Below are 10,853 nucleotides of genomic sequence, written 5' to 3' on the forward strand. Positions count from 1 at the left end.
TGGGATCAGTCACAGAAAATATCATGGCTAAAATCAAACCTGTGTTGATAGAACCATTTTGGAACTCTGGAGTCTGTTAAAGTCTTGCAAATTCTAGAAGACTGGACATCGTGGTCAGTTTTGATCAATTTCAGCTCGTAGCACAGAAGCACTACCATCCCCCAACCCTAGCCACATAGGTGTGCAGGTGTTCCTGGAGCAGCCTGCACACACCATAGGGGAGCTATGGTGAGTAAAAAGGACCCTAAACTACAACCTTGGAGAATCTGTGCTCTGATCACTCATTGCTGCTTCAGATCACAGGTGCAAAGAGCCTGGCAGCCATTGTTTGCACCTCCCCTCACTGTTGCAAGCCCCTCCCCCTCTGGCTGCCAGAGGACTTAATGGTCTGATGCCCATGCCCCCACTTCAGTTTGTGTGTGTGTTTCCCCTTTCAGGAGCCAGACGATAAAATAGGATGTTTAGAAACAACTGCATACACAGGGGAAATTAGAAACTGTGCATGCCCAAGGAAAGGCTCAGAAAGACCTGAGAAAAGTAGAAGTTTATACCTCAGTCTGATCCTTGGCAAAGAGCTTACAGTGATAGAAATAGAAGACAAAAAGCAGCAAACCTTGGGGAAGAGGGAAATATCTGATTTTCACTTATCACATGATTAGATTTAAATGTCCAGTGTTCAACCAAAAATCACAAAGCATACAAATAAATAGGAAAGTATGTCCCATCCAAAGGAAAACAACAGAATTGGTCCCTGGGAAAGACTTTTAATGGCGGATATACTAAACAAAGTCTTTAAAACAATTCTCAAGATGCTCAACTAAAGGAAGATGTGAAGAAAGCCAAAAAAAATGTATGAGCAAAATGGAACTATAAAGAAACAGAAAACCTAAAAAAAACAGAGTTCCAGAGCTGAAAACTACAACTGCAATGAAGAATTCACGAGAGTGCCTCCAAGGCCAACTTGAGCAGGCAGAAGAAAGAATCCATGAACTTGAAGATAGAACAGTGGACATCAGTGAGGCTAAGGAACAGAGAAAAATTGAAGAAAAGTGGACAGAACCTAAGAGAACTATGGACACTATCAAAAGGATCAACCTGCACATTGTGGGAGTCCCAGAAGGCAAAGGGGCAGAGAACATTCAAAGAATGGCTAGGAGTGCCTGGGTGTCTCAGTCAGTTGAGCGTCAAACTCTTTTGATTTTGGCTCAGATCATGATCAAAGAGTCGTGGGATTGAGTCCTGTGTTGGTCTCAGAGCTGAGCATGGAGCCTGCTTGAGATTCTCTCTCCTGCCCCCCACCTCTGCTTGCATGTTCTCCCTCTAAAATAAAATTAAAAAAAATTAAATAAAAGAATGGCTAAAAACTAACCAAATTTGGTGAAAGATAGAAACATAAATATATAAGAAGCTCAGAATCTCCCAAGTAAGATGAACCCAGAGCCACACTGAGACACATTCTAATCAAACTTCCAAAAGACAAAGAGCAGATCTTGAAAGCAGCAAGAGAGAAGCAAATCATCATATATGGGGATCTTCAATGAGAATGTATACAGATTTCTCCTCAGAAACGTTGGAGGCCAGAAGACAGTGGGCCAATATAGTCAAAGTGCTCAAACAAACAAACAAACCCCCCTGTCAACCAAGAGTCCTATCCAGCAAAACTGTCCAAAAGTGGGGGAGAAATCAAGATATTCCCGGATAAAAGAGGAGGCAGTTTGTGATCACTAGAACTGCCCTACAAGAAATGCCCACAGGAGTTCTGCAAGGTGAAGTGAAAGACACCATCAATACCTCAAAGCCATATGGAGAAATAAAGATCTCAATAAAGGTAGATCATGAGCAATTATAAAAGCTAATATTGTAGCAATGGTATGTAACTGTACTCTGTTTCCTGCATGACTTAAGCACACCTAATAATGTAAAAGTTAGTACTGGGGTGCCTGGGTGGCTCAGTTGATTGAGCGTCCCACTTTGGCTCAGGTCGTGATCTCTCATTCCATGGGTTCACGCCCCACATTGGGCTCTGTGCTGACAGCTCAGAGCCTGGAGCCTGCTTCTGATTCTGTGTCTCCCTCTCTGCCCCTCCCCCACTTGTGCTCCCCCTCTCTCTCACTCTCTCAAAAAATAAAAATAAACATAAAAAAATATTTAAAAAAAAATCTCCCAAGAAAGAAAACTCCTGAAGTCAATGGCTTTACTAGTGACTTCTACCAGACATTGAAATAACTAACTTTCAAAAAAAAAAAAGAGGAAAGAACACTTCCTAACACATTCCATGAGCCAGCATAATCCTGATACTAAAGCCAGAAAAGACACTATAAAGAAAACTACAGACCAATATCCCTTATAAGCATTGATGCAAAAATCCTCAACAAGATACTAACAAGTAGCATAGTAAAAGGTCCATACATCATGGCCAAATGGGATTTATTTCTGGGATGCAAGGATGGTCCAACATAAGACTATCAGTGTAATATACCATGTTAGTAAAAGGAAAGGGAAAAACCACATGTCATCTCAATGCAGAAAAAGCATTTGACAAAATTCAACACTCTTTCATGATAAAAATATAATATGTAATCAATATAAAAATATATAATTATTATAACTAGATATATATAATAAAAGTCATATATGAAAAACCCGTGGCAAACATAGTACTCAGTTGTGAAAGACAAAGGTTTTCCTCGAAGATCAGGACCAAGGTAAGGTTGGCCACTTTCATCACTTCTATTCAACACAGGACTGGAAGTTTTAGCCAGAGCAATTAAACATGAAAAAGAAAAGGCATCTAAATTGGAATGGAAGTAGTAAAATTATTTGTTTGCAGATTAGATGCTCCTTATATATAGAAAACCCTAAAGACACCACACAAAAGACATTAGATCTAATACAGGAATTCAGCAAAGTTGTACAATACAAATCAACACAAAACAGTTGTATTTCTATACATGATGAACAATCTGAAAATGAAATTATAAAACAATTTCACTTATAACATCAAAAAGAATAAAATAAGAATTAACCAAGGAGGTGACAACTTGTACAATGAAAACTACAAAACAATTGGGGGAAAAAAAACAATTGCTGAAAGAAACTAAAGTAGACATAAATAAATAGAGGGATGCCTGGGTGGTTCAGTTGGTTGAGCATCTGACTTCGGCTCAGGTCATGATCTCCCCGTTCATTAGTTCGAGCCCTGCGTCGGGCTCTGTGCTAACAGCTGAGAACCTGGAGCCTGCTTCGGATTCTGTGTCTCCCTCTCTCTCTGCCACCTCCCCCCACTAGCTCACGCTCTCTCTCTGTCTCTCAAAAATTAAAAAAAAAAAAAAAACGTAAAAAAAAAATAAGTGGAAACACATCCTATGTTCACAGATTGGAAGACTTAATATTGTTAAAATGTCAATATTATCCAAAGCGATCTGCAGATCCAATGCAATCCAATATCAAAATCCCAAAAAATAATTTTTTGCAAAAATAGGAAAACCCATCGAAAAATTCATATGGAACCTCATCCAAACGGCCTAAACAATCCTGAAAAAGAACAGATCTGGAGGACTCACGCTTTCTGATTTCAAAACTTACTTTGAAGATACATAATAAAAAGTGTGGTATTGGCATGAAGACAGACATATAGACCAGTGCAATAGAATAGAGAGCCCAGAGAAAAAATCCTCACAAATATGAACAAATCATTTTTGACAAGTGTGCCAAGACCATTCAATGGGGGAAAGCACGGTCTATTCAACAAATGGTTCTGGGGAAACTGAATGTCCACATGCAAAAGAACAAAATTAGGCCCTTACCTAACACCATATATAGAAATTAACCCCCAAAAAGTAACTCAAAATGAAACCAGGACCTACATGTAAGAGTTAAGATGGCAAAACTCTTAGAAGAAAACACAGGGCAAAAGCTTCTTGATTTTGAATTTGGCAGTGATTTCTTGGTTATGACACCAAAGGTACAGGTAACAAAAGAAAAAATAGACAAATTGGCTTCATAAGAATTTAAAACTTTTCTACATCAAAAGACACTATCCACAGAGTAAAAAGGCAAGCCACAGAATGGGAGAAAATACTTGCAAATCATACTAAGGGATTAATATCCAGAATATATAGAGAACTCCTAAAATTTAACAATGAAACAACCCAATTCAGAAAATGGGCAAACGACTTGGATAGGCATCCTACTGAAGAAGATATATGAAGGTGGTTACTCTGGGCGGGGCGGGGGGAGGGAGTGGTGGGGACAGGAAACAAGTGTTGGGGAGAGTGTGGGAAAATTGGAACACTTGAGCATTGTTGGAGGGAATATAAAATGGCTCAGCCACTGTAGAAAACAGTGTGGAGATTCCTCAAAAAATTAAAAATAGAATTACCATATGACCCAGCAATTCCACTTATGGGTATATACCCAAAAGATTGGCAAGCAGGGTGTTGAAGAGATATTTGTGACCCATCTTCATAGCAGCATTATTTGTAACAGCTGAAACATGGAAGCAGTTGAACTGTCCATCGACTGATGAATGGATAAGCAAAATGCAGCATATCCATACAATGGAATATTATTTGGCCTTAAAAAGGAAGAAAATCCTGTAATATGCTACAACATGGATGAACCTTAAGGACATTATGCTAAATGCAATAAATAAATCACAAAAAGACCCTCTATGATTCCAATTATAGATCATACTTAGAGTAGTCAAAATCATAGAGACAGAAAGTAGAATGATGGCTGCCAGGGGTGGCAGAGAGGCAGAGAGGAGAGAGGGAGTGGCGGGGGGGGGGGGGGGGGGGGAGAGAGAGAATCCCAGCAGGTTCCATGCTGTCAGCACAGCGTCCCACACGGGGCTCAAACTCACGAACCATGCGATCATGACCTGAGCCAAAACCAAGAGTTGGGTGCTTAACCAACTGAGCCACCCAGGCGCCCCTTAAGATTTTATTTTTAAGTAATCTCTACATACAACATGGGGTTCAAACTCAAAACCCAAGATCAAGAGTCGCATGCTCTATCAACTGAGCCAGCATGTGCTCCATCAGTGCGAATATCTTTAATACCACTGAACTGTACACGTAAAAATAGTTGAGATGGTAAATTTTATGTTATGTGCATTTTAACACAATTAAAAAAGAAAACCAATGACACCAGTGAGTGGCCAATTCTCTTTGGTATGGAAGTTTAAGCTGCTTTAGTGATTTTGGATGGTCTTCTCAAAGTTAGTGTTTGGAGTTGATCATGGAGACAAGGTAACACTCATTTATTCCAAAGACAGGTGTGTGCTTAACATTTTGTTCAACTTTGGGGAATAGTTCGTCCATTAAAAATATTAAAATTTTTTTTTCAACGTTTTTTATTTATTTTTGGGACAGAGAGAGACAGAGCATGAACGGGGGAGGGACAGAGAGAGAGGGAGACACAGAATCGGAAACAGGCTCCAGGCCCCGAGCCATCAGCCCAGAGCCTGACGCGGGGCTCGAACTCACAGACCGCGAGATCGTGACCTGGCTGAAGTCGGACGCTTAACCGACTGCGCCACCCAGGCGCCCCAGTCCATTAAAAATATTTAAAGACAAATCCGTTTGAAAGGAAGATGGTGGGAAGCATACCCAGGTGACCTGGAACCCTTAAACTGGCAGCTGTAGGTCTTGGTCATCTTCTCAGACTGGGAGGAAACTCCAGGCTCACACGGGTAAAGGGTAAGTGTTGGGGGGAAAGATGACTTCCCACTGTGCCCCTTATCTTTGGGTACAGATGTTTCTCTTTTTCTGGGGAATGACATTCTCTGGAAACCTTGCTCTCATGTTCTAAAGAGGATTTTGCCAGTTGTCTGCCAGGCTACTGACCGACTTCCCTTGGCGGGTAGAACCCAACGTCAGTGTCAGGTTTCATTTTATGGGAATGTGTGATCTAAATTTCCAACATACAGTGAAGCTTTTATTGACAAGAATGGGCAGGTAGGGCCATATATTGATTGGTTTTTATGGGCAGTTGTGGCCTTTTTCACCTGAGAATGTGCAGCTCTTGAAGACTGATGGGCATCAGAGGTGAGGGTGCAGAAGACATGGTGGGCAGATGAATCTGTACTGACCTAGTTCGACTCCTGGCTTGGGGACTGAGTCTGGTTTTGTGCTTTTGTGGCTTTTTTGCACTAACTGGGAGAGAGAAAACATTCTGGGTCTTGAGCTTTCCCTTTGTGCTTGAAGGGTTGCAATACTTACACTTTTCCAAGAACAGACCATCTGGAGCATTTGTTCAGAGTATTGGGCAATGACTTAAGCATCTTTCCTAAATTCCTCCATTTGAAATTCTTTTTCTTTAATGTTTATGTGTTTATTTTGAGAGACCATGCACAAGGGAGGGTGGTGCAGAGAGACAGAGGGAGAGAGAGAATCCCAAGCAGGGCAGAGCCGGACAGAGGGTCCATCTCTTGAACCGTGAGATCATGACTTGAGCCGAAATCAAGGGTTGGACGTTTAATGGACTGAACCACCCAGGCGTTCCTCCATTTGTAATTCTTAAGAATGTCCCATTAAATACTAGTGGTATTTAACACCTCTTTTTAAATCCTGCCAAAGTTAGTAACACAACTATTTACTTTGAATATTATTTTTTGTCTTAGAGCCTATTTTATCTGTTATCGATATGGCAAGTCCACCTCTCTTACGGTTGCCGTTTGCATGGTGTATCTTTTTCCATCTTATTTTCAAACCACTTGTGTCTTTGAATCTACAGTGTCTCTCTTATAGGCAGCATCTATTTGATCTTGCCTTTTTAGCCTGTCTGACAATCTCTGTTTTTTGATTTGGAGCTCTCAGTCTACCTGCATTTAATGTAATCATCGGTGTGGTTAGATTTACATGTGCCATTTTGCTACTTTTATTTAATTTTAGAGACAGCGAGTGAGTGGGGAAGAGGAGCAGAGGGAGGGAGGGAGAGAGAGGGAGAATATTAAGCTGGTTCAATGTTCAGCACGGAGCCCGACTGGGGACTCAATCCCACGACCCTGGGATCATGACCTGAGCCAAAATCAAGAGTCACTCAACTGACTGAGCCACCCAGGAGCCCCCATTTTGCTATTTTCTGTATCTCTTATGTCCATTTTCTATATATTTATGTTTCTATATAGAAAACATTTATACGTTTCTATATAGAAAACATTTAAGACTTAAAAATGCTTATATTGTGGTAATATATATAACCTAGAATTTGCCATTTAAACTATTTTTAAGAGTAGAATTCAGTGGCATATCATATTTATAATGTGTCTCATGTCTTTTTGTTCCTATTTTTAACGTGTTTATTTTTTGTTGAATGACTATGTTTTAGAACACAATTTTAATTTTGGATTTGTAAACCTAGTTTTTTAAGTTGTGTGTGTGTGTGGGGGGGGGGGTGCTCCAGGGATTACAATATGCATCTTTATTTTTGTTTTAATTTTTTAAATTTATTTTGAGAGACACAGAACATGAGCAGATGAGGCAGAGAGAGAGGGAGAGAGAGAATCCCAAGCAAGCTCCACACTGCAGAGCCTGACACGGGGCTTGAACTCATGAAACCATGAGATCATGACCTGAGCCAAAACCAAGAGTTGGACACTTGACTGAGCCACCCAGGTAACCCTCACATTTAGGTTTTTAATATATTTTGAGTTTATGGGTGCGTGGCTGGCTCAGTCAGAAGAGCATGCAACTCTTGACTCAGGGTTGTGAGTTCAAGCCCCATGTTGGGTGTAGACATTACTTAAAAATAAAATTTTAAAAATTCATTTTGAGTTTATTTTTGTGCATGATGTAAATGACTTCTTTTCATAAGAACAGTTTTAGGTTCACAGCAAAATTGAGGGAAAGGTACAGAGATTTCCCATATACCCTCTGCCCCAACACATGCGTAGCCTTTCCCATTATTAATATTCTGACCACAGTGGGCAGTTACAATTGAACCTAATTGACAGTTTGCATAGACTTTATTTATTTTAATGTTTATTTATTTTTGAGACAGAGAGAGAGCATGAATGGGGGAGGGTCAGAGAGAGAGAGGGAGACACAGAGTCTGAAACAGGATCCAGGCTCTGAGCTGTCAGCACAGAGCCCGAAACAGGGCTTGAACTCACGAGTCATGAGACCATGACCTGAGCTGAAGTCGGACGCTCAACCGACTGAGCCACCCAGACAACCCTTGCATAGACTTTAAAAAATAATTTGTGTTTCTCTAAGGAGTATCTGTGGACTCATTATCATTATATTTTCCTTTAATTCTTTGAACATTTCTGTAAGAATTGCTTTGAAGTGTTTTTCTACTAATTCCAACATCTGGGTCCACTCAAAGTCAATTTCTATTGGCTGCTGTTTTCCCTGTATGTTGGTCACACTTTCCTGCTGCTTCGCATGTCTATTATGTTTTCGTTGAAAACTGACATTTTAGATAATATAGTATAGCAATTCTATTACATTCTATTACATTTTTCTAAGGTTGTTTTTCTTTGGAAACGTGCCTGGACTTAAACTGTAGAATCTCTCCCTCTGTAGTGTGACGCTGGTGTGTCTGCTCAGTTTGTTTTTTTTTTTTTTTTTTTTTATATTTATTTTTGAGAGACAGAGAGAGACAGCATAGGCAGGGGAGGGGCAGAGAGAGAGAGAGAGAGAGAGAGGGAGACACAGAACATGAAGCAGGCTCTAGGCTCTGAGCTGTCAGCACAGAGCCCGACGTGGGGCTCGAACTCATGGACTTCGAGATCATGACCTGAGCTGAAGTCAGACGCTTAACCAACTGAGCCACCCAGGTGCCCCAATGTTTTTTTTAATCCTTATTTTTATTTATGTCTAGAGGTCACTGCTGTGTCTTCCTAATGTAGTAGTCAGCCAATGTTTTTAGGCAGAGGTTGTACCCAAATATTTTAAGTCTGTGAGAATCCTGTCCTCTGCTGATCGATGTGTTTGTGGGTTGGGAACCCTTTCAAGCCTCCATTGGCTTTCGCTCTTCCCTGGCCTCTCCTGGGTCTCTCCCATTCATGCATAGCTCCCCAGTTCGCCAAGGATGTGTGGAGAGTGTAGGTCAGCTTTTCTATGGTTTTCTCACTTTGGGGCCCTTTCTGTCCTATTTTCTGGCTGGTCTGTGGCTTACCCCACCTTGGACCGGAAGCTTGGGTTGGTAAGGCTGCAGGTGTTTGTCATTCATTTCCCAACTGAACCCACCACTTTTAGCCAGCAAAAGTAAAAACCTAGATTTTAGGGTTTTGCAGCCGGTCCCACATTGGTAAGGCCACCATTTTTGCCAACTGAGCTGGGAGGGTGAACGGCTGGGAACAGCCTCCAGCAGTTTTAAAAAAAAAATGATGCCTCTCATTTTGTTGTCTGCCTTTGGTGGATTTCCAGCACCCTGAAGCGGTTGTTATTGACCATTTTCCCTAATACACACGCACACGCACGCACGTGCATATTTGGTTGGTTGGTTGGTTGGTTGGTTGGTTGGTTGTTTTTACAGAGAGGAATTGACTATCTCTTTATATAGGACTGTGCTCACCTTCTTCTCATTCTTTACTGTCTTTTCAGGTGAAGAAAGTGAGTCTCAAAGAATGAAGCAATTCGTCCTAGGTCACGCAGCTGTGACGTAGGGGAGCTAGAATTACACTGTGGGGCTCTATTTGTAAATTAAAAAAGGCACTTTTAAGAAGTATGGCTGACATACAATAATTTATACTCATTTAAACCATACACCCTGACAGGTTTTGACATATGCGTATGCACATTAACGCCATCAAGATAGTGAACATCTCATTGTACGTTTCTTTATACTCTTTCTTCCCTTCCCACATCTCTAGGCAACCACTGATTTACTTTCACTCTAGTTTGCATTTCCTAGAATTGCATGTTGGTGCAACCACACAGAATATACTTTCTTTTGTCTATCTTTTTTCACTCAGCATAATTTATCCATATATATCAGCAGTTTGTTTCTTCTTATTGTGAAATAGTATTCCATCGTATGGACAGGCGAGGGTTCGGCTATTTATCTGTTGATGGATGTTTGTATTATGTCCAGGTTTGGGTTATTACAAATAAATCTGCAGACATTTGTGTACAAGTCTCTGTGCACACACATAGACGTGTGCTTTCATTGCTCTTGGGTTATATTTAGGAGCGGTATAGCTGGGTCATACGGAAGGTGAACGTTCAACATTTAAAATAAGTTTTAATTTGGAATAATTTTAGATTTACTGACGTTTCAAAGATAGCACAGACAGTTTAGTTTCCGTTATTATTAGCATCTTACATCCCTATCATGCATTTGTCAAAGTGAAGAAACTGACACTGATACGTGACTATTAATTAAGCTCCAGACTTTTTCACATTTCAGCCCTTTTCCCAGTTACACTATCTTTCTGTTTCAGGATCCAGTTCAGGGCACCACATTGCATCTAGTTGTCAAGTCTCCCCAGTCTCTTCTGGTCTGTTACAGTTTCTAAGCGGTTCCCTTCTCTTCATGACCTTGGCAGTCTGGAAAAATACTGGCCAGTTATCCTGTGGAATGGGATAGCAAGTCCTTCCATCTGGATTTCTGACGTTTCCTCCTCATGATAGAACTGGGTGTATGAGCTTTGGGAACAACCACCACAGAAGTGAGGTGCCCTTCTCATATATCCGGGGTATGTAACATTCACACATCTCTGGTGATGGTCACTATCACTTGGTTAAGGTGGTGTTTACAAGGTTTCTCCCCACTTTCAAAGGGGCAGAGAGATTTAGTTCTCCCTCCCGTAGCAAGGAGTAGCTACATATATTATTTGGAATTCTTCTGTAAGGAAGACACGTATCTTCTCTCGTTTCTTTATTCAGTCATTTATTTATAGC

Source organism: Panthera onca, chromosome E1, assembly GCF_046562875.1.
Source record: "Panthera onca isolate mPanOnc1 chromosome E1, mPanOnc1 haplotype 2, whole genome shotgun sequence".
In the NCBI taxonomy this organism is placed as follows: domain Eukaryota; kingdom Metazoa; phylum Chordata; class Mammalia; order Carnivora; family Felidae; genus Panthera; species Panthera onca.